We start from the raw sequence: 22,904 nt of genomic DNA on the forward strand, positions 1-22,904 counted from the left end.
CTTTAACGTTATATTTTCTTTTCTCAAGCAAATAAGTTACTGACTTTTTTATTTTTTTTATTATTTAAATTATTATGTCAGGTATACCACGGGACTACTGCTCCCGGCGTTCCTTAGTGTATATTATGTATGGAGTCTTATGAAAAATAATAATAATAATAATAATAATAGAGAAAGGAAATTGCCATATCATGATGATTCCCTTATTGATCCAGTACTGCTAGCTATTATGGCGTCGATCGCTCCGTCACTGTCTGATATTTTGTTGTCGGATTAAATATGCATATTAATTACAAGATTCGTCTCCTTAAATAGCACCCGCGGGAGGGTTTCATTCTGGAAAATATGGTGTCAAAGAAGGAAGATCAATAAAGCTTATTCCAACATATGAATGCAGGTATATATAACTCGGGATGAATCCACCAGATTCTGGATCTTTGAAGTTAATTCTCTCATGCGCGATGCATGCATGCGCGCAATGTATGCCTACTTATTCCAATCAGAAAACCAGCGCATGCATGCCTAATTAGAACATTAAGTACGTACTACGTACGTATGTACTACAATAAATTAGCTGCATGCATGCATGCTTATTCCAATCTTCTATTTTCTCTTCGCCATTATATGATATTATTATTGATTTCCTAATTAATCCACGACAACTGTAGATCGATCGTATGCAACTGTAGAATATTCCTCTGTATAACCGAGAGAGAAGGAAATTAAAGTTCTTCGATTGTGTTGGGTCAAGCAAATAGATTCTTTCCATATTTGAGCAGTACATGATGATCATATATATGCTTAATTCGTCAGGCTAGGCATCTTTGCGCAGGCTCCCTCGCCCTGTACATTTTTAACGTTTCTTAAGTATATGAACACCTCGGACAATTGTTTTCGCAAGGTATTAGCTTAACATTCTACATTTAAACAAATTTCAACACCATTGATATGGCGGCCAAGGTAGGTTTACATGTTCTTCTGTACCCAATATTGTTGCTGCTTACAGCTCTTGATCTGCAAAGCTGCCATGGCGACCAGGAAAGAAAGGTAGATATCGATCTTTACCTAGTAATTATTGACATGTAACTAATATTTCCCAATACTCAACATGCATGGGATCTTTTTCAAGGAATTTGCATGTGTTATGTACAGGTCTACATAGTATACATGGGAGAGCGGCCTCAAGGAGACTTTTCTGTTGCATCAACGCACCATTCCATGCTCGAAGGAGTACTCGGAAGGTCTACCACTAAATTATTTATTATTCTATTTTTGCGGAACCCTTTGAAGTATCTCATGAAGCATATACCTCTTTCCAATTGCAGTATTTCATTGGCCAAAAAGTCGCTAATTTACAGTTATGGGAGGAGTTTCAACGGATTTGCTGCCAAGTTGACCGACGAAGAAGCTGGCAAGTTGTCAGGTGAGATTGTAGTCAAACATACAGGTGGCAAAGAATACTATATATTGAAGCTTTGTAACTGTGTTTTGTACCAAAACTAAAGCTTTGTAACTGAAATGTGTTGCAGAAATGCAAGGTGTTGTTTCAGTGCTTCCAAACCATAAATTAAAGCTTCACACTACAAGGTCATGGGATTTTGTGGGTCTCCCAAGAAGCAAAGTTGTAGGCCATCAAGGGGATATCATTATTGGGCTTCTTGATACAGGTTGTTATACTAGCTATTTACACGATCAAGTGTCATGCATGCTTGCACGCGCATTGGTTGATTGTCAACTGGATCGTAAAATAGTTGTAAAATAATTTTAGGTGTATATGTTTCTCACGTGGTTCCGGGTGCAGGAATCTGGCCAGAGTCTGAAAGCTTTAGTGATGAAGGGCTTAGCTCACCACCCAGAAAATGGAAGGGTATATGCCTCGGTGCCAATTTCACCTGCAACAAGTGAGCTCTGTTCTAATTCTCCCGGCTAGTACTTTAGCATTTCCATGGGTCCAAAACACATTAGATCAGGAAACGAACTAATCAACCACTCTCTCATAGAACTCACTCCGACGCTATTGTCTGGAATATCAAAACTTAGACAACATAAAATGACATCACGTGCATTGGGTCTTTTAGCCGTCAACTTAGTAACTCAAATATTTTTTTTTTTTTTTAATCACAGAAAGATCATTGGAGGCCGTTTCTACAACATTAACCGGTACTTCGGGAGCACTGACTTCATATCTCCAAGAGATTCTGAAGGTCATGGAACCCATACTTCCTCCACAGCTGCAGGAAGGAAGATAGCAAGCGCAGGCTACTATGGGCTAGCAAATGGAACTGCGAGAGGTGGAGTTCCAAGTGCAAGGATCGCCATGTATAAAGTTTGCTGGTCAACCGGTTGTTCCTCAGCAGATGTCATGGCAGCATACGACGATGCAATAGCAGATGGAGTTGACATTATTTCAGTGTCCCTTGGTTTTGACAGGGTCGGCCAATATTTTGAAGACCCAATTGCTATTGGGGCTTTCCACGCCATGAGAAAAGGTATTTTGACCTCGGCTTCTGCTGGAAACTCAGGGCCAATCCCATCAACCATCGCCAATTATGCACCTTGGATTCTCACTGTTGCAGCCAACACCATTGACAGAAAATTTGTTGCCCAAGTTGTGCTTGGCAACGGACAAGTATACACCGTGAGTTTCCCAAAATGAAGTTTTCTTTAATTCAAAAGATAGCATTTCAAAAGAGTAATCATCAGTACTAAGACCATTATGCTAATTCTTTGAACGATATAATGAAGGGACTCTCCATCAATAGCTATGATCTATATGGAAAATCATTTCCCTTGATTTGGGGTGGAGATGCTGCAAACTACTCAGCAGGTTTTGACCCGGAGATTTCAAAATTCTGCTCCCCACGTTCCCTTAATTCATACAAAGTTGAAGGAAAGATTGTCTTGTGTCGAAACCCCCAGGATGACACTGGCGTTCTTACAGCTAATGGTGTTGGAACCATTATGACCAACTCATTCACCAACGATGTTGCCTTCAGTTACTCGTTACCAGCAACACGGATAAGCACAGACGATGGCCTCAAAATTTTGGACTACATTAGATCAACAGAGTAAATAAGTTCCTAACTATTTAAATCAATCACTTAGAAATGTTCTGTTTTTACACAATCCTAATGAAATTATGCAAATCATTGGTAGAAACCCAATCGCAACTATTTTAGTTGGTGAGACTTGGAAGGACATTGTGGCACCTTATATTGCATCATTTTCTTCTAGAGGACCAAACTTTATCACCCCAGACATTCTCAAGGTGATCTAAAGATCGAGTCTCTCTACTAAATCTCATGCACCGTACCATGTTTTAGTTTTAGACCACATGCATGATATTATATGCCAACACTCTTGTTTGGATGGTATGCAGCCGGATCTCACTGCCCCCGGAGTGGACATTCTTGCTGCTTGGTCTCCTGTGGCATCAGCTTCCAATGACTTTGAGGACCCAAGGAGTGTCAGATTCAATATAATTTCTGGCACATCCATGGCTTGCCCTCATGCTAGTGGTGCAGCTGCATATGTTAAGGCTGCCCATCCCAACTGGTCGCCTGCCGCCATTAAATCTGCACTCATGACCACTGGTGAAGTAACAGATTACTTGACTTCTTGAAACATGACCAAGTTTTAGATTATTTCTTGGCCCGGACAGAACATCAAGGAAAACATATTTGCATACTGAGTTAGGAGTTCATGATAGACAGATTCAATAGACCTAATTTCTTTCTACCCGTTTTTGGAACTACAAAAAGAATTTATATATAGGCTAATAACTAAATAAGCTGCATTGGTATGGAGTTTGTTTGATGAGGCAGAGTTTAACAAAATAAACTCATGGCATAGGCAGATTTAAATATTTATTATATCTTAACGCTGTTAATTTTTATTTGAACTCTCCCATAATAAATGGGCTCGACGCGTGAAACATTTTAATTAAACAGGATGAAGTATAAAATTAAGTTCAAATTTAAAGCCTCTATTTAGATATTACGTGAAAGAGATAAATTTAATTATTTATATTGTATCTTGACAGTTCACAAGATGGATCCAAAGAAGCATGAAGACCTTGAATTTTCCTATGGATCAGGTCACATCAACCCATCAAAAGCCATAGACCCTGGGCTCGTCTATGATTCATCTGAGGCAGACTACATCGACTTCCTTTGCAAGCAGGGCTATAATAACACCACAATAGGACTCATCACCGGAGACAATAGTAGTTTCTGCACCACCACTGGGCCTAAAAGAGCTTGGGGGCTTAACTATCCCTCATTCTCCCTACCTGTGGAAGATGGCTCACCAATTAAAGCTGTGTTCACGAGAACAGTCACCAACGTTGGCCGTCCAAACTCGACCTACACTCTCAGTTTTCACATGCCTCCACCTATTACTGTTGTAGTGAAGCCATCTATCCTGTCATTCTCTGCCACTGGGGAAAAGAAGAAGTTCAGAGTGAAGGTACATGGCCCAAAGGTTGCACAACAGCCGATCACATCAGGAGAGATTATATGGACTGATGGGGTTCATGTGGTGAGAAGCCCACTTGTGGTTTACACAGTTCTCCCTGGTTCAACATTCTCCTCCTTACCATCTCAGAAAGAACCAAGATTCAATTAAGATCCTTCCATGTATCATAAGAATAATATATATGGGATTCTTGTGCAGAACTAAATCCACCCATATTTTATTTCATATTAATTACCTTTTTTATTTGAGATGGGTTCCGCTTTAATTGTATTGCCTTTAGAAGGTTGAAATAAAGATGCATATGTTTTTAATTATCTTCAATTTTTTCCCAAAAGTAAATTTTTAATGATTCTCAATACACGAGTTTTCAAGAATAATTTCTTTAGTAATATTAAAAAATTAAGAGTACTGCTACGTTTATAAATGAATTATATAAAATAATTTCATAAATTGGAGTAGTTTTATCTGATCTATTAGATTTATCTTACAATAAAGTAACTTTACAATCTGACAAATCACATTAAACCATATCAGTTTGTGAAATTATTTTTGTGTAATCACTTTATAGCTAAAATATTTCCCAAAAATTAAATCACTATCCCATCTTCATGCCATTCTACTGCAGTGATAGTTCATAAAAACCCTTAAATCCATCATCGTAAAACAATTAACTTTAAAAGTTATTGTTAAAGGCTAATGCATTTTCTTAAATATTCTACAAATGGTTTCTAAAAAACGTAGTCTTCTCTCTACTTTCTGTAGAGAAATGCAGAGGTGAAGAGAAAAGTTAAGACTTTTCGTTCAAATGGGTCAACCACAGTCTTCTCTTACGACGGGAGTTTGAGAGAGGAAGAATGGATGAATTAAAGGAGAAGTGAGTCAATCTCAGCTTTGGAAGAAAAATCCATAGTCATAGAAGTGGAGAATGGAACTCTAAAAGAAGGGAAAAATAAAGAAGATCGAAGTTTGGTGGGCAGGATTCACTCAAAAAAGAAGATAAGCAAAAAGGCAATCAATTCTATAATGGCAAAGATATGAGTCAGCAAGCCAACTTCTTTTCAGGAGGTAAGAACAAATCATGTATTTGTGATCACATTCGCTACTCAAGCTGATAAACAAAGTGTGGGAAAGGAAGCCCCAGTTATTCGACAATTATCTATTTGTACTCAACCTGTTCGATAGGTTTACTGAACCACACAAGATGTGCTTCAAAAAAAGAGGTTTTGGGTACAAATACACAATTTACCATCGGCGTGCATCAACCGAGATTTCAGATAACAAATTGGAGGATCAATTGGAAAGGTTTTAGATGATGTGGATGGGGTAATTTCTTGCAGGCTCAAATTGAATTGAACTTAAACCAAGTTAATTGTTAGAGCCTAGAGGAAGAACAATAACGGTGGACGAGAATAGATTGTGGGTTCCTTAAGTATGTAAAACTGTGTCAGAAGTCATATCTACTTTGCATGTGGTCGAGTTATTCATGATCCTCATGGATGTCCAGCAAGTGGCAAGGGAGAAAAATATCCTGGGATCTATGGATGACTAGTTAGCGAGTAATGTTAAATACAGACATGAAATATGCAAGTGCTGCAAAAAAGAAAAGATTAGAGTCTATCATTAAAAACTTAATTTTTTCATATGAATTCTATATTTACTCATTTTTTCAAAAAAAGTGTGTGGTGCTTCTATAACTATAAATATAATTTCTCTAGCAGAGTATTAACAAATATGTCAAAGAAATAATTTGTAATGGCTAGTTCTAGAATCTGTCTACTTCCCGTATATATACCATACATACGATGCTTTGTATGACAATCCAAAAATAAAAAATAAAACAAATAAATATCAATCTTTTCTACAAGCTTTGGAAGAACTCAAAAGTAGAAGTCTTCCTAATTCCTCTAGCCTTTTCTCACAACTTATCCATTCAACTAAATATCACATTTTCATACCCAACAGTACTATTAGAGCTCAAATTCGATCAATTTTGGGCGAAGGGCATCATGGCTTCTAGTTCAAAATGATGACAGTACTAGTTTTTCAATATCAAGATTTATGAAAGGTGATTGAAGGAGTTGCAAAGCAAACTAAAGGAAGCCCTCTCTCTACAAGTCAAATGTCAAAACAGAAGGAACTTAAACAAAAGGATGAATGGCAAAACTCTTTTTGTTCTCCAACAAGCACTACTTGATATAGTCTTTCCAAAAATTATGACAGTTAAATCATCAAAGCAGGCTTGGGATATGTTGTAGGAGAAGTTCCAAGGTAACACACCAAAGTATGAACTATCAAACTCCAAATTTAGAGAAGAGAATTGGAGAATCTTATAATGAAAGATCCTGAGTTGCTAAAGACATGTAAGGATAATGGAGGTTCATAAAATGGATGAGAGCTTATGGAGAAGAAATATCTAATCAAAGATCGTTACAAAAGATATTAATCAACATGACAGAAAAATATGATTTTGTTGTAGCTGCAATTGGAAAGTCTAAAGACTTATCATCTATGTCGATCGCATAACTGATAGGCTCTCTAGAAGTACATGAGCAATGATTTAATAGGTGTTCGGTGTTCCAAAGCCTCATTAGAGAATGCCTTTCAATTTAAGCTCAACATAGAAACTTAGATATCAGGAAAAGTGGGAAGAGAATTTCAAGAGAATTCTAACAGAGAATCAATATCTTATGGGGAAGAAACTATGAAAATGAAGGAAAAGAAACGCAATCATCCATCTTGTGGCATATGCAATGAGACAAGTCATCTCAAAAAAGATTGTTGGTATCATGGAAAGCTTCGGTGTAGAAATTGTAAAATGTTTGGGCATACTGAACAAGTTTGCCACTTCAAAGATACTCATCAAGCAAATTTTTTGAAGAAGACAATAAGGATCATCTATTCTATGCATGCCAAGTTGCTTCTAAGAAGAAACATGAAAAGTAGCATTTAGACAGTGGATGCAACAACCATGTGATGCTTGATGAAAGTATTTGTATGGGCTTAAGCCAGCACCTCGAGCTTGGTACATTAAAATTGATAAATATTTAAGTGACCATAGTTTCAGGAGGAGCAAAAATAATCAGCCAATGCTCTACATCAAGACCCAAGATCACATAGTTATTCTAGTTGTTTCTATATATGTTGATGATCTAATTTTCACAGTAAATAATTATAACCATCAATGATTGAAGAATTTAAGAAAGACATGATGAAGGTTTATGAAATAAATGACTTGGGATTGATGCACTACTTTCTTGGCATAAAGATAAGTCAAGATAAAGAAGGAATTTTCGTACGTATCACAAAGAAAATACGTGAAGAATGTATTGAAGAAGTACAAAATATATGGTTGTAAATCCACAAAATAATTATATAAAAATAATCTCACAAACTAATGTGCCTTAATATTGTTTGTTAAATTATCAAGTTACTTCTATTGTAAAATAAATCTATCAGATCACATAAAATCACGTCAATTTGTGAAATTATTTTATTTAAATTCTTTGTGGTTGTAGTACTCCTTGAATGAGAAATTAAATAAAGAAGATGGATAAGAAAATGCAAATGCTTCTCTCTCTAGGATCCTAATTTGAAGTTTACTATATGTTACTGCTACACATCCATATACCATGCATGCTACACATCCATGTCTGATACAAGTCCACTATGGTACAATGAAAAGATTTTTTCGATATTTGCAAAGAAAAATGGATTATAAAATAATAAACAAGTTCGCTTCAAATTCAAAGGTAATAAGATTCAATGATAGTGATTGTGTTAGATCAGTGGATGACATGAATAGCAATTTTGGATACGTATTTGAGTTTGGTTCTAAAATTTTTTCTTGAGTGTCAAAAGAAGAAAATACCATTGTGCAGTCATCTACAAAAATTGAATTCATTGCAACAGTCAGAGTAAGACACCAAGTAATATGGCTTAAAAGAATATTTGAAGGTATGGAATAACCACATTCTCAGATAAACATAAGCAAATGGAGAAATCAATCTGAAATATTGTAAATGTAAAGAACAATTTGCAGACATATTCACAAAAGCATTTCCAAGAGAGAAATGAAGATGCTTGAAGTTTCAAAATGCATTAAGGGTATTAAAAATTAATGAATTTTATTGCATATTCTAGAAATAGACATTCATTATAGGTAGCCAAAATCCATTGAATCTTGAATCTTGGACCATGCATGTATATAGTTTATTTATTGTGACTAGGAAGTTGTAAAGGTTGATTCTAGAATGTGTTACAACAGGAAATACTTTTTGCAATCATTATTTGTAACGAAAATCTTTTCATTGCTAATGTATACCCTTTTGCAATGAAAGTCAATATCTTTTTGCAAATGGATATAATTGCGACAAAAACATTTCCTTGCAAAATAATAGTTACAATTAACCTCAGGTTTGGAATGCAAAAAGTTTCTACCAATTTCTAACTGTTTATTGTTGAAAAAACATGTTTTCTCATTAGCAACAATATAATTCCATTGCAAAACAGTTCGCCTAATTAGCAACTATGTAATTTTGTTGCAAAAAACATGTATCCTCATTAACAACAGATCAAATTCGTTGAAAACCGCAACGAACCAAATTCATTGCAAAAACAAGCACCTTGGCAACTAATTAATATATCATTACTAATAAAATTGAATAGTTACAAATGCCTCATTACCAACAATATAATTTTATTGGTATCATCATTAGCAAGAGTATGATTTCGTTGTAAAAATATGTTAATAATAATTTCAATTTTCTTGCAAATAGAAGATCATAATTATAAAATCTCATTAGTAACGATATGATCTCCTTGCAAAAACATGTTAGCAACAATATAATTTCCTTGCAAAAATATATTAGCAACAATTTTAATCTTCTCACAAATAGAAAAATAAAATTAAAAAAAAAAAATTGATTACCAATGATATATTTTTTTACAAAAATATTTTTATTTCCTTGCAAAAACAAATTAGCAACAATTTAATTTTCTTGCAAATAGAAGGGGTAGAATTATAAAAATCTCATTTTTTTTCCTACAATTTGAAAGAAAATACACAATAAGTAACGTATTAAAAAAATACGAATAAAAAATAATTTAGATCACATATTGCATCATTTATTTAACAAAATTAACATCGCTTGTATAATTATCTGCAGCGGCAGAATCCATTCACTCACTATGCTCATTAGTGTGAGCAGCAGCATAAAGATTGCATTTAGCATTAAAGACAAGGTGAATGGTCGCGGGATACATGTTTGAGGAAGATGTGCTGTAAATGTTTTGAATTTTCATTGCAGATGTGTAATGAAAATTTGCGGGATACTATGAGAAGGGTTATCCTTGGGAATGAACCAAGCCCAATGAGCTCGGACTATGGAATCCAGGAAGACCAAGGGCCCAAAAGTAAACGGGCAGAGCCAGACTAGGCTCGGGAGGCTCAGCAATGGAGACAGCTGGACAGCACGTGTTGAACGAGAATCACCTGACACCTTTAGTGGCCAATAGATCTCTACATGCAAGGACAAGAATAGTCCCTGCCCGAGAGACCTGACAGCTGAGCATGTCCAGGAGTGGGTGCATTTGACTTATGACACGCTACATTAAATGAGACACAGAAACAGGCACGCCACAATTACAGAACCACATCGCATTCAATACTATCCAGGGGCAAGGAGCTCAGGGCAGGTATAAATACCCCCTCCCTCACCAAAGGGAAATTCTTCTACACACTTCACCACAACATTTATGTCTTTTTGCAGCATTTTTAGTCGCAACTAATACAACAAATGTCGCTATTAATAACAATTGTTGTCCATTGTGTTTCGCTGCTACATGGTCGGTAGTATTCCATCTCAAAAGACTTTATACAACACATGTATGAATCATCGCAAATATGGTGTTTTTCACGTCCATTTTGATCTCCCTAATAAACCATCCAGCATAGACACAAAAAGACATTTTGTCTGTATATCACTTCATAACGTCCATTTTACTTATCGTAAAAAATTTATTTGCACCATAAAAAATCTATTTATAGCTGCTCTCCCTCTTTGTCGCCAATGAGAGGATGGATCCTCATTCTATTTCCATCCCATTCTATAGACACAATGGTCATTTACAGCAATAGTTTTTACTGTGATAACATTTTTTTCCAACCCAGTTTTCCCGCTGTGAATGTTCGTGTATTTATCTGATTTTAGTTGCAAATATCATTAAATTCGCAGCAAGTAACCAACCATCTTGGTTGCAAATACCAAAGAAATTCGCAGGTAAAATAATATATGGGTCGCAAATACCAATTTGACCATGACATTCGTAACTGTATTTTTCCGTTACGAATAATTTTGCATTCATCTAATATTTATCACAAATGTCAATAAATTGGCTATAAAATAAAATATAGAGGTTGCAAATATCAATTTAATTTTTGCATCAATGATTCTATTGCAACTGTATTTTTCCACCGTGAAATATTTTACATTCATATCATTTTGGTCACAAATGTCAATATATTCGCTGTAAATAACTAGCTTCTTGGTTGCAAATAGGAAACAAATTCGTAGCAAATGGGGATATAGAGGTCACAAATAGCAATATATTTTTTTACGTTGATAATGATTTATTGCTACTGTATTTTTATGCCATTAACGGTTTTGCATTCATCTAATTATGGTCACAAATTTTGACATATTTCCCGCAAATAACTAGCTTTTTGGTTGCAACTAGGAAATAAATTCGCAGCAAATTGTGATGTAGTGGTTATAAATTGCAATATATTTTTATGTCCATAATGATTTTTATTGCAACTTTATTTTTCCGCCATGAATAGTTTTGCATTCATCTAATTATTCTAATCACAATTGTCGGTATATTCATTGAACAAAAGTAGCAGTTGCTTGCCAATAGTATTACATTCGTAACAAAAGTGAATAATTTGGTCACGACTGAATTAATGGCGGGTCACAAATATAATACTGCTGACTCCAAGTTTTTGCAAAACCCATCCAGTTCGTGGTGTTGATGCTTTAGATCAGTAAAATGTTTTATAGAATTTTATCTAAACTAAAGTAAAATGTTTTATCAAATTGATCATGATCATCAATAACAATTTGTGTACAAGCAGTCAAATATTTTCCCACTTATATATACCTAAATAATAGTATGCAATATAAATTTCTGAGTTAGAATTAGGTGATGAGCCATGGCCTAAATATAAATAAACCTTTGGGTTTCAAATCAAATCATACATAAACCTCAAATGGTAAAAATAGATAGCTAGCTACTTAAAGCTGCAACTTAAAACATGATTAGCATATTTTCCAACCTATTCATGGTCTCAAACAGAAATACGCATCTTCCAATTAATTACAATAGTATCATTTATATTCCAACTAGTTCATATGCACTGAAAGTTATCATAGTTTTAATGTACCATAGATTTGATCTGTCTTCATCCACTACCAGTGATTTACCAATCACTCTATTACAATGGTAGGAAGGAAACAAGATATATACCTAAATTAGCAACTTCTTACTATTTAATCACATATGAGGCAATCATTTTTGGACATTTAATACAAGGCAACTATAATATGTATATATATGTAGATAGTGTACCTTAGCAGACAACATTTGAGTATTTTCTGTCATGGAACCATCAGTATCCCTTCGCCCTAGAACTTGAAGTGCTCCCATCTTCGTCCTAGTTTCACCAATCACCCATCAGCCCTCACCTTGTCCAATGGTTTTTTCAGCATCCAAATTTAATCTCAGTGTTGGTTAAATATTACAAGTAATATCAATTTACAACAAACTACATCCATCAAATACATTGCTTTTTAACTAAACATGTACCTGAAGTGAACAGATTTTATGTAGGAAACCTAAAACATCACAGGTGAGTTTACCCTGCTCATACCACTTAGAAAGAATTGGTTAACCATGCTATTAAGTCCCCCTAACTGCATCCTCAGCCCATATATGATTGAATTATTTAAAAATAATACCATCACAACATATTTTTTAATGTCTACCATATAAATTTACACATGCCATTCAAAACTACCCATTCTGATCATAAGTGTATGTAGTAACTAAAATTACTTCATAACTAACATTATCATAAAGATCAACTAACCCCATAGTTCAAATGGATTATATAACATAAATTATCCTTTCAAACGAAACATTCATTTAAATGCTCCTAAATTAATGTTGAGAAGGCAGTATCAAACTAGATGCTAGTAGTTTTTGCTAAATACCTGTTTGAAAGGGTTGTCGCCACCACACGTATCAACAATGTCGCACGTATCTAACTCTTTAGTACCATCAACTTATCAACCCAAAGTCCCTCTGTCTATATAGACAGGAGGGAGTTCGTCACTACCCATAAAGCTAGTCTAAAAGCAGTACTTATAAAACCCCATCTTTGTTGCCCAAACAGAAACAAAAATCCCAAAGGCTGATATATCGGATGTTTGGACACCAACATCAATGTTTCAATCCTCTCGAGTGAAGTGGGTTGGTACATCAAGCAGATACATTCAACATGAATATAAGCCTAAGCAATGGATCCTTCTGGGTAGGCTTTGTTTTTCACACAACACTTAAACTTGCCCAAATACCTCTCGAATGGATACATCCACAGGTATTGACCTAGTTCTGCTAGCAACAACTCTCGGGACAAATGGACAGCTAGATGGATCATTACGTCAAAAATGTTTGGTGGAAATATTATTTTCAGCTTGCCAAGAATGAGAACAATGTTAGTCTCAAGTTGTAAAACTGCTTCTTTTTTACATGTTCGTGCACACAAAATCTTGAAAAATGTGCTAATTTCAATCAATTTCATACGTATATCATGAGGTAAGTACCCTGCAATTGATGTTAGTAATAGCCTTTGCATGAATATGTGGGCATCATGACTTTTCATCCCAGATATTTTACAATCACTAACATTAACACATATTGAAATGTTAAATGCAAAACTATCAGGAAATTTTACACCTTTCAGCCATACACAAAACTCTTTTCTCTCATCTCAATGCAAATGAACTGGGCATGAGGGATAATAACTCGATCACCAACTTCTTTCAAATGTAATTCTTTCCTTATACCGAGTTCGACCAAGTCTCAGTGAGCCTTGATATCATCCTTTGTTTTACATGGAATATTCATCAATGGACCCAAGATACTGTCAAATATGTTCTTCTCAATGTGCATAATATCGAGACTATGTCTAAGGTTCAGAACTGGCCAATAGAGTAGATCAAAAAAGAGACTCCTTTTTGTCCAGTTTAACTCCTCAGGGGTGCGCTTTCTTCGCTTAGTACACTATTTAATTGGTGCATTATACCTTCCCTTGAAAGCTGCATAGGTGGCATGCGTAGATCTTCTTTTCCATTGAAAATATTCTTTTTCGTTCTCAAGATATGACCTATTGGAAGGAAGCAGAGATGACCCATGTAACAATGTTTTCGCCCATGTGTCAACCACAAAGATTCTATACGCAAATTGCAACAAGGGCATGCCAACTTCCCTTTAGTGCTCCAACCAAAAATGTTACCATATGCATGAAAATCATTGATAGTCCACAATAAAGCTGCACGTAATCGAAATCGTTGGCTAACTATGGCATCATACTTATCAACCTCATTTTCCCACAAATTTAGTATTTCATCAACTAAAAGGCGTAAGTAAACATCAATCTCATTCCTCGGTGATTTCGGCCAAGGAATTAGTGTAGACAACATGGAGAATGGATCTTTCATACATAGCCATGGAGGCAAATTATATGGAACTAGAATCATTAGCTATATGCTATATGGTTTGCTCATATTATTGAATGGGTTGAACCCATTAGTAGCAAGACCAAGCCTCACATTCCGAGGATCTTGAGCAAACCAATGATGCTCGGCATCAAATGTAGTCCACACCTCAGAGTTAACTGGATGGTGCAAAGTGCTTTCATCTTGTACTCTTTCTTCATGATGCCACCTCATGGATACAGCTGTTTTCTTAGATATAAGTAGTCTCTGCAGCCTTGGTTTTAGTGGAAAATACTTCAATACCTTTTGGGGCACTGGTCGTTTAGAAAGTGTGGCGGACAACCACCTAGAGGCTTTGCACTTAGGGCACTCTTGCATGTTGCTATTTACCTTCCAATAGAGTATACAATCATTTAGGCAGGCGTGAATTTTAATATATCTAAATCCCAACCCTCACTCCAATGCACGTGCCTTATGAAATGATGCTGGAAAGAGTAAATCAGGAAAAGCTGTTTTCAATAGTTTTATCAACATGTCAAAGGACTTTACACTCCAACCACCAATAGTTTTAATATGGAGCAACTTAACAATGAATGATAGTTTGGAAAATGCTTTTCAACCGTCATAAAATAGATTGCAAGCATCTTCCAGTAGCTTCTCAAAGGTGGTTGGTTTGGGTTCAACCGTGCTGGGCTCCTCGGGGTGTGAAGCCATGTCTTCTTCTTGCCCTACATTGTTTGTCGCATGAATGTCATCCAACATATCATTGATGTCATCAATATAACTATTGTCACCACCATCAGGTGTATCATCTTCGTCCTCAGCTATGAAATTAATGGGTTCTTGCTCCCCATGAAAAATCCAATTAGTATAATTTGGATCAATACCCATAATAAACAAATGTCTTTCTACCTCGCTGATTGGCAAGAAATTTTGTATTACGACATCTACGGCATGGACGCTTCACTATTCTATTTCTTTGGGCATGAGCTCGAGCCATTGTGAGGAATTGCCTAACCCCAATGCCATATTCCCTTGACCTAAACCTTATCGGTGAGGTGCATCTAACTTTTGTCCATCTGAAAAATGAATATTTCAACACTTGGTATTACTTTTATGGACATCGAATCTCACAAATATCAAATGACGTAGGGAAAATAAGATAAATATTTCATAAGAGGAATATTTTGTGTTTTTGATCAATTAGAAAGCACTCTAGTGGTGGTATAGAAAAATACGAAGTGTATAGATGTTTTATGAACTTCTATATTTATAGGAGATCAAGTATAGAAGTTCAATATGGGGATGAAGTCTAAGAAGGTATTTATGAAAAGTTCATACTTGCTGAAAAAGGCAATAGCCATTGGTCAAAAAATGGACATGTCTGAATAATCTTAACTCCCACGTCAGTTGGTATTCACCATGATAGAAATGTGTAAGTATCAAAGGACTTGTGTGGTAGTGGGTGATTTTGTTTAGAGGTTTCAGGAGAATTTCTAGATGCAAAATTTGAAATGTTCGTGCACAGATTTTAATATCAGCATTGGTTTGGTTAAGAAGCAATCACATATGAAGTTAGAATTGTTTGGTTGTTTATTTAACCTAAATCAATGAAAGAGTTGTTTAAGGGTCACTAATAGTACTAACTTGTATTAAAGCGAACATAATGGTCTACCATTATCAGCTGCCAAACTAGTTTTGAAGGGACAAATTATTCGAATAGAGAAATTCAAATTAACAAAAGGAACCAATGCAGTAAGCAACAATTAGTCTAGTTGGCAAAAAAATCCAACTCTCATGGTCATCTCTTTTATTTCAGCATGTATTAAGCACTTGAAAACATAATAATTTCAAACCGACTAATTCAACAAAGAGCAAAACAAATGATAAAAGTAAATATGATTGATTATAACAAGTATGCACGGGAACACTACTTACTAATTATCATGATTATCAGAAACATCTAATCAGTTCATTCACATGGAAAAGTCGTAGTATATTATTTGACTATCATACATCAAGGTTGACAGATGTAATATATCCTAAAAAATCTTAAAAAAAGGAAAAAGGGAGCCTAGAGATGCAACATGTCCAAACTGATCATGGGTATATGTAGGCCAACTAATTCCTACAGGGAAGTCATGAATGCGTAAAAGAGATGATGAGGGCAGGGTCGTCGATCAATTTTACTCAATTTTCAGCTATCATAAAATTAAGGAATATAGATCAAAAGGTCGTAGTTTTTTATGTTCAAGTATTGCTACTTAGATGTCAATAACACCCGAACAAGCTGCTATTGATTTAGATGTTTTACAATAGTAACTTTTGTGTGTCACTAAGTGACCTTGCAAATAAGATAAATATTTCATAAGAAAAATATTTGGTTCACAAAAAAAGACCTCACAAGGAAAAAAATTTACAAACTCGTTGTGGTTAAAATAAAGTTGTAACATTAGCATGCAATATAAAATTGATCTAGTATGTCCATATTTAGTTCTATTACAAAAACAAAAACAAAACAAAAAAAAAAATGCACTAATTTATGGCAAATCATCGATCCTTATAGAAAAGTTTCCCCAATTACTTTTATAGGATTTAACTTTATGAAACTAGTATTAGCATATTCTAGGTATAGGCAAGCTTTCATATAAGCTCCAAGCTGCTTATAATGCATATATATAAGTATATGTTTCAATACCAATATATATATATATACACACACACTCTATTAGATGATGAAACTCAAGGATTCTCAACTCACGCTGGACTGAATTAATGGGCTGCACTAACTTACAATAGTTTTGATGGGTAGATGTTTGAAAAAGTCATACAACAAATTAGCTCACCAAGTTATGAGCATACAGCATGGTCCAACCCACCCTCATTGCATTTAAATTCTAAGGTCTTACTCACATCCATTTATCACAATTAAGCTAGACTAGTGCTGGCGACTTATTTCCTCCAGATATCAAATATTTAAATTAACATAAGGAGCCAATGTCAGTAAGCAACATGTGAATATAGTAAAAATAAAATTCTAAAATTCATGGTAAAAAATTTTGTAGCTTGTATTAAGCACTAGAAATGGTCAATAATTTCAAACCTCCACGCAAAAACAAAGAGCCCAACTCACGACATAAGTAAATATGATTGTGCACTAAATTTACAATCATATAATTCATGAATTTGAGGGTTTCATTCAGTGGATAGTCGTCAACCAATAATCAACAATATTACACAAGAACCACATCAAAGACAGGGAAGGGCAAGAAATATTGAAAGTGGGGGGTGAAACAGACCGAGTCATGAATGTGTAATGGGAAAGGAAAATCATTGAGTGGAAAAGAAAAGATTACAAGTATGTTCCCTATTGTTGGGGCGGCACGATTATGGGCCAGAGAAAATGTGAGACAAAGGGCGAGAGATGGTTTTCAATCGACAGCAATTTATTTGATTTCTGCTGCAAATAGAGAGAGAGAGAGAGAGAGAGAGAGAGAGAGAGAGAGAGAGAGAAATTACTTGCTACGTTTGGCGGTGACACAACAATGTGGGAAAGGGCAGCATGGGGTATTTCCTTCAATGTTTACATAGACCATATAGGGTATCGGGGTGGGCGAGAAGGAAAACAAGAGCGTTATATTTATTCCCCTATTTTTTACAGCGAGAAAAAATGCTGCCACAGAATTCGCTTGTGTGGATTTATTGTGTCGGATAAAAAATTCACTATAATAAATCATAATCCGCTGCAAAGGCAATCCATGGTCAAATTTAAAGCGGCGATAGTAATTTTGGTTGCAACAAATCATCTGTAGTGTCATTGTGTTGGTCACCGTAAGATAATGGACTTCGTTTTATTTTTGTGTCAAAGCATACAACGCCGAAAATAATTTAGCCGCAAAAACACATACGTGTTGTAGTGCTTGCACTTTATTCTCCACAACCCACACAAAAAACCATACACTGACTTTACCATCAAATGTGTCCCTCACTACCCCTGAGCTCTCATTTCTTTCCAGTTGTAGATCATCGGGTTGGGCTTCCATGGAATTGCTTGGGCCAACACGACATCAACAGTTGCATTGGAAGCCATTCAGCACGGATTCCTCTAATCAATTAACATATACTCAAAGCCAACAATAAAATTCAAAATACCCAACAATATTAAAAAGTTTTGGAACACAATGACATCAAGAGACAAAACAAAAATATCTTAAGTCATGTAAAGTATGCTTCATATTTGAAGATTCGACTCTCTCTCTCTCTCTCTCTCTCTCTCTCTCTCTCTCTCTCTCTCTCTCTCTCTCTCTCTCTCTCTCTCTCTCTATATATATATATATATATATAAATAGTCGGAAGCCAGAAGATTTCAATCTGAAAAACAACCACTGTGATTGAGAAGCAAAAGTTCTTCCTATTGGGTCAATGGAGAAAGCAGCTTATTCCAACACAATGGTATATAAGCTAGCTAGCTATGAATTCTCCGCCACCATATACTGATATATTTTCTTTGAATTTGATCTCTCATCATTGAAATGCTTATTTAATTCATCACTGCAGTATGCTTTGGTTAATGTTTTCTTTTTGATAAATAATTCGCCAGGTCATACTCTGTGATGATGTGAAAACCAAGCCTGTAAAGAAATCAAGACCAGGAGGCCGAAATCGAGTTACGATTTTTGTATACAGTAACACACACAGCTATATTTCTTTTCTTTTCTATGATGAATTCTGCATGGTACATAATTGGCCGGCTTAATTTTAAACGTGAATCTATACATACATGTAAAATGCAGCTACTAAGGGACTGGAGAGCATGGCGTTCGTCTCCCAATGCAGTGAGCCTCGTAACTTATTTTTACCATTATATGAATTTCAGCTTAACGAAATCCGCCACAACTCTCAAAAACTTCACGGGGACTGCATTTTTACTTCCACTCGTTGGCGGATTCATCTGCGATACCTATTTTTCCAGATTCAAGACTTGTGTCCTGTTTGCTTCCATAGAATTGTTGGTACGTACGTACCTGCGTATGCATGTTTATTCTTCTATTACAGTATTCTTCACACATTAACTATGATAACTACATCTGGGAAAAACAAATATTCAGATAGTCTCTTATGTATACTACTCAAATAGTCTTAATCTGATAGAAAGGAGATTGAAGAAATTAAGGAAAACAGCTGATGATCCTAGATAATTTGGGTCGACGTTACGTCCAATAATTGGCAAGTTGGACAGATACTAACTACCAAAAGATATATAATTTGTAGCTAGGTAGGTACGCCATAACCTAAAAACATTTTAAATGGCATAATCAATAATTGATTCGGTCGAAAACAGACAAAAGTATATAAATAATTCATGTTGTCTAGCATGCAGCTCTCTGTATTTCCACATCTGTCTCGATGATCGATTATCCAATCATAACACGTACATGTATGTTGGTTAGAAGGCATGATAATCTTATAATTTCAACATTAGACCCACCACGTACGTTTTAGGTTTGGTGGATTACAATAGTTTAATAAACTTCCAAATTTCAAGTTCAATCCTTATATATTTATATATGTATACACATACATATATATAATTTAAATATTGTGTGTTTTAATTTAGCTTTTTAAGTGGCTATTTTTAAATTAATGCAAGAAATTTATTGGATATTTTCTCAACTGCCTTGATCAGTTTTTTAAAACCAAAAGGACCAATTTTCCATTAACTATTGTAAGTGTCCAATTAATGTTAGAGAGAGAGAGAGAGAGAGAGAGAGAGAGAGAGGAAATTATAATTTTGATTTTGATACAGGAATAATAAGGCATATATATGTGTGTGTGCGTGTGTGTAAATTAAAGCTTGACTGTAAAAAGTCCCCAGAGAGTTCGATGGACTCAACTGATCGTGATTTACATGCATGCATATGTATGCAGGGATATGCCCTCCTAACAGTGCAAGCTCATTTTCATCAACTAAGACCCATCCCATGCAAAGACGGTGGATTATATATGCAAAACAACTGCGAGGAAGCAGACACAAGCCATGTCGCAATCCTTTTTAACGGCCTATACATGATTGCACTTGGAATCGGCGGGGTAAAGGCGGCGCCACCCGCTTTGGAAGCCGATCAATTCAACGACAAGGACCCCAAGGAGGCAGCTCAACTATCTAGCTTCTTTAACTGGTTTTTGTTTAGCCTCACCACTGGAGCTATAATTGGGGTCACTTTTGTGGTATGGATAACCTCCAACCAAGGCTGGGAATGGGGCTTTGGAATATGCACTGTAGCTGTGTTGTTTGAGCTGGTGTTTGTGTGCATGGGCAAGTCAATGTATCGGAATAATGTGCCCAAGGGTAGCCCGTTACTTCGAATTATCAAGGCAATGTGTACTTTTTGACGACTAGTTGTTCTATTTATAAGTCTATGTGTAAAAAGATTATTTATTGTAGAACTCATTACAGTGATTTAAAAAAAAAATCAAAATAGAAAATTAATGCTATATACAGTTATGAAGTATGCATGTAAATGTCGTGCAGTCGCTTTTAAAAAGAGTATGGCTTACTATTAAAAAATTAATTTTCTTTTCATGTAGATTCTGTATTTATTCATTTTTTTCAAAATGATTGTACAACACTTATATACTCACAACTGCAAGTATCATTTCTTATTTTTTTTAATCATGACTAGCTTGGACCATATATAATACTGTCATATGATTATATTTCATTTCATAACCAGGTGTTAGGCAAACATATAAATATTTGAATTGATTAGATGTTATTAATTTGTACATTTCCTAGGCACATCCCTCAAGCATACACCTTCACATGTATTGGCAATTTTAAATTATTTCTGTTCTTAAAATTCAGGTATTTGTAGCTGCCATTCGAAACCGAAAACTTTCAATCCCAGAAAATGCAGAGGGCTTGCAGGAGCCTCATGACAAAGAAAGAAGAACAGATGATGAAATCCTAGAGAGAACAGAACAATTTAGGTATATAATAAAAAATCATCAAGGTTACTAGCAATATCTTTTGTAATTCCTTCAAACTGGAACTACTGAGAATGAAATGAACTGTAATATTATACAGATTTTTGGACCGGGCAGCAATCATTCAGAGGAACAATGATGCATGGACAACAACCAGTTGGAGCCTGTGCACAGTGACACAAGTTGAAGAGGCAAAGATCTTAATCCGCATGCTACCAATCATATTTAGCACAGTATTCATGAACACATGTTTGGCTCAACTTCAAACATTCTCGATCCAACAAAGCACAACCATGAACCCCTGTATCCTAGGCTTCAAAGTGCCTGCCCCCTCAATCCCAGCCATCCCCCTCCTATTCATATTCGTTCTTATTCCATTATACGACTAGATTTTTGTTCCACTGGCTAGAAAATTCACAGGAGTACCCACCGGAATTCGACACCTCCAGAGAATTGGAATTGGGCTGGTGCTGTCCGCTATTTCCATGGCGGTTGCCGGAGTCATAGAGACCCGCCGCAAGTCCGTGGCTCTTGAACATAACATGCTAGATAGTGTTAAGCCTTTACCAATGAGTGTGTTTTGGTTGGGGTTCCAATATGCTATATTCGGAGTAGCAGATATGTTTTCCTTAGTGGGGCTCCTAGAGTTTTTCTATGCAGAGAGCTCAGCTGGCATGAAGTCACTCGGCACCAATGTTTTGAATACCGTATTGGATGTCATACCGGTCAAGGTACTGGAACAAAATATTTCGATACCAATACCGTTTCGTGTACCGTTTCAGGATAGTCGATATATAAATAATTTATATATATAAATATATATATAAATTATATTTCAAAATAATAGTCTATATATGAATAAATTATACATAGAATACATACGTATATATAAATTTTTCTCAAAAAAAATATGTATATATAAATTATAAATAGTCTGGTCTGAATTGGGGGTCAAAAAATAAAATTACAATTTATAAAAAAAAAAAAGAAAAAAAAAAGTAGAAGAAGAAGAAGATAAAGGCCGAAATACCGGCCGGTAAGACCGGTACGACTGGTATTTCAGCCGATACGAAACAAGTACCATACTTGTACCAGACCAATGACAGGTACGGAATGTACAGACTGGTATGATACGGTACGGTATCAAAAACAATGCTCAGCACAGCCATTTCATGGTGTTCAGTGTCATTTGGGTATTTCATGAGTACTGTGGTGGTGGAGGTGGTGAACAAGGTGAGTGGAGGGTGGTTGGCTAGCAATAATCTTAATAGAGACAAGCTAAACTACTTCTATTGGTTATTGTCAGTAATGAGCATGGTGAACTTTGTGGTTTATTGGTGTGTGCATCTTGGTATAGATACAAAAAGGTGGAGGATAAGGAGGATGATCCTGAGGGAAAGCTTGGAATGGCAGGAGCTAGGGAAGTTGGTGTTTAGATTTTCTTCCGAGGTTTTCCTAGTATGTTTTAGTAGCATCCATCATATTCCCTAGAATTTGTGTTCGTACTTTAAGCCTAGATTTGGAGATAAACTTTACAGTATTTATTAAATATTTAATATTTCTCAAAAAATCCATATATTATAGAGTTCACATACTAATTAAATATATTTCTCTTTTCAAGTCTTGTTCATGTGGTGCTAGCTGCTGGTGATTATGACATTTACT

The 22,904-nt window shown here is 35.5% G+C and overlaps 2 pseudogenes; both read left to right on the forward strand.

The window, feature by feature from the left end:
• The first annotated feature begins 229 nt into the window (after window positions 1-229).
• On the forward strand, window positions 230-4,626 carry LOC122298791 (annotated as a pseudogene).
• A 14,048-nt stretch (window positions 4,627-18,674) lies between these two features.
• Window positions 18,675-22,675, forward strand: LOC122298792 (annotated as a pseudogene).
• The last annotated feature ends 229 nt before the right edge of the window (window positions 22,676-22,904 follow it).

This window comes from Carya illinoinensis, chromosome 16, assembly GCF_018687715.1.
Source record: "Carya illinoinensis cultivar Pawnee chromosome 16, C.illinoinensisPawnee_v1, whole genome shotgun sequence".
NCBI lineage: Eukaryota > Viridiplantae > Streptophyta > Magnoliopsida > Fagales > Juglandaceae > Carya > Carya illinoinensis.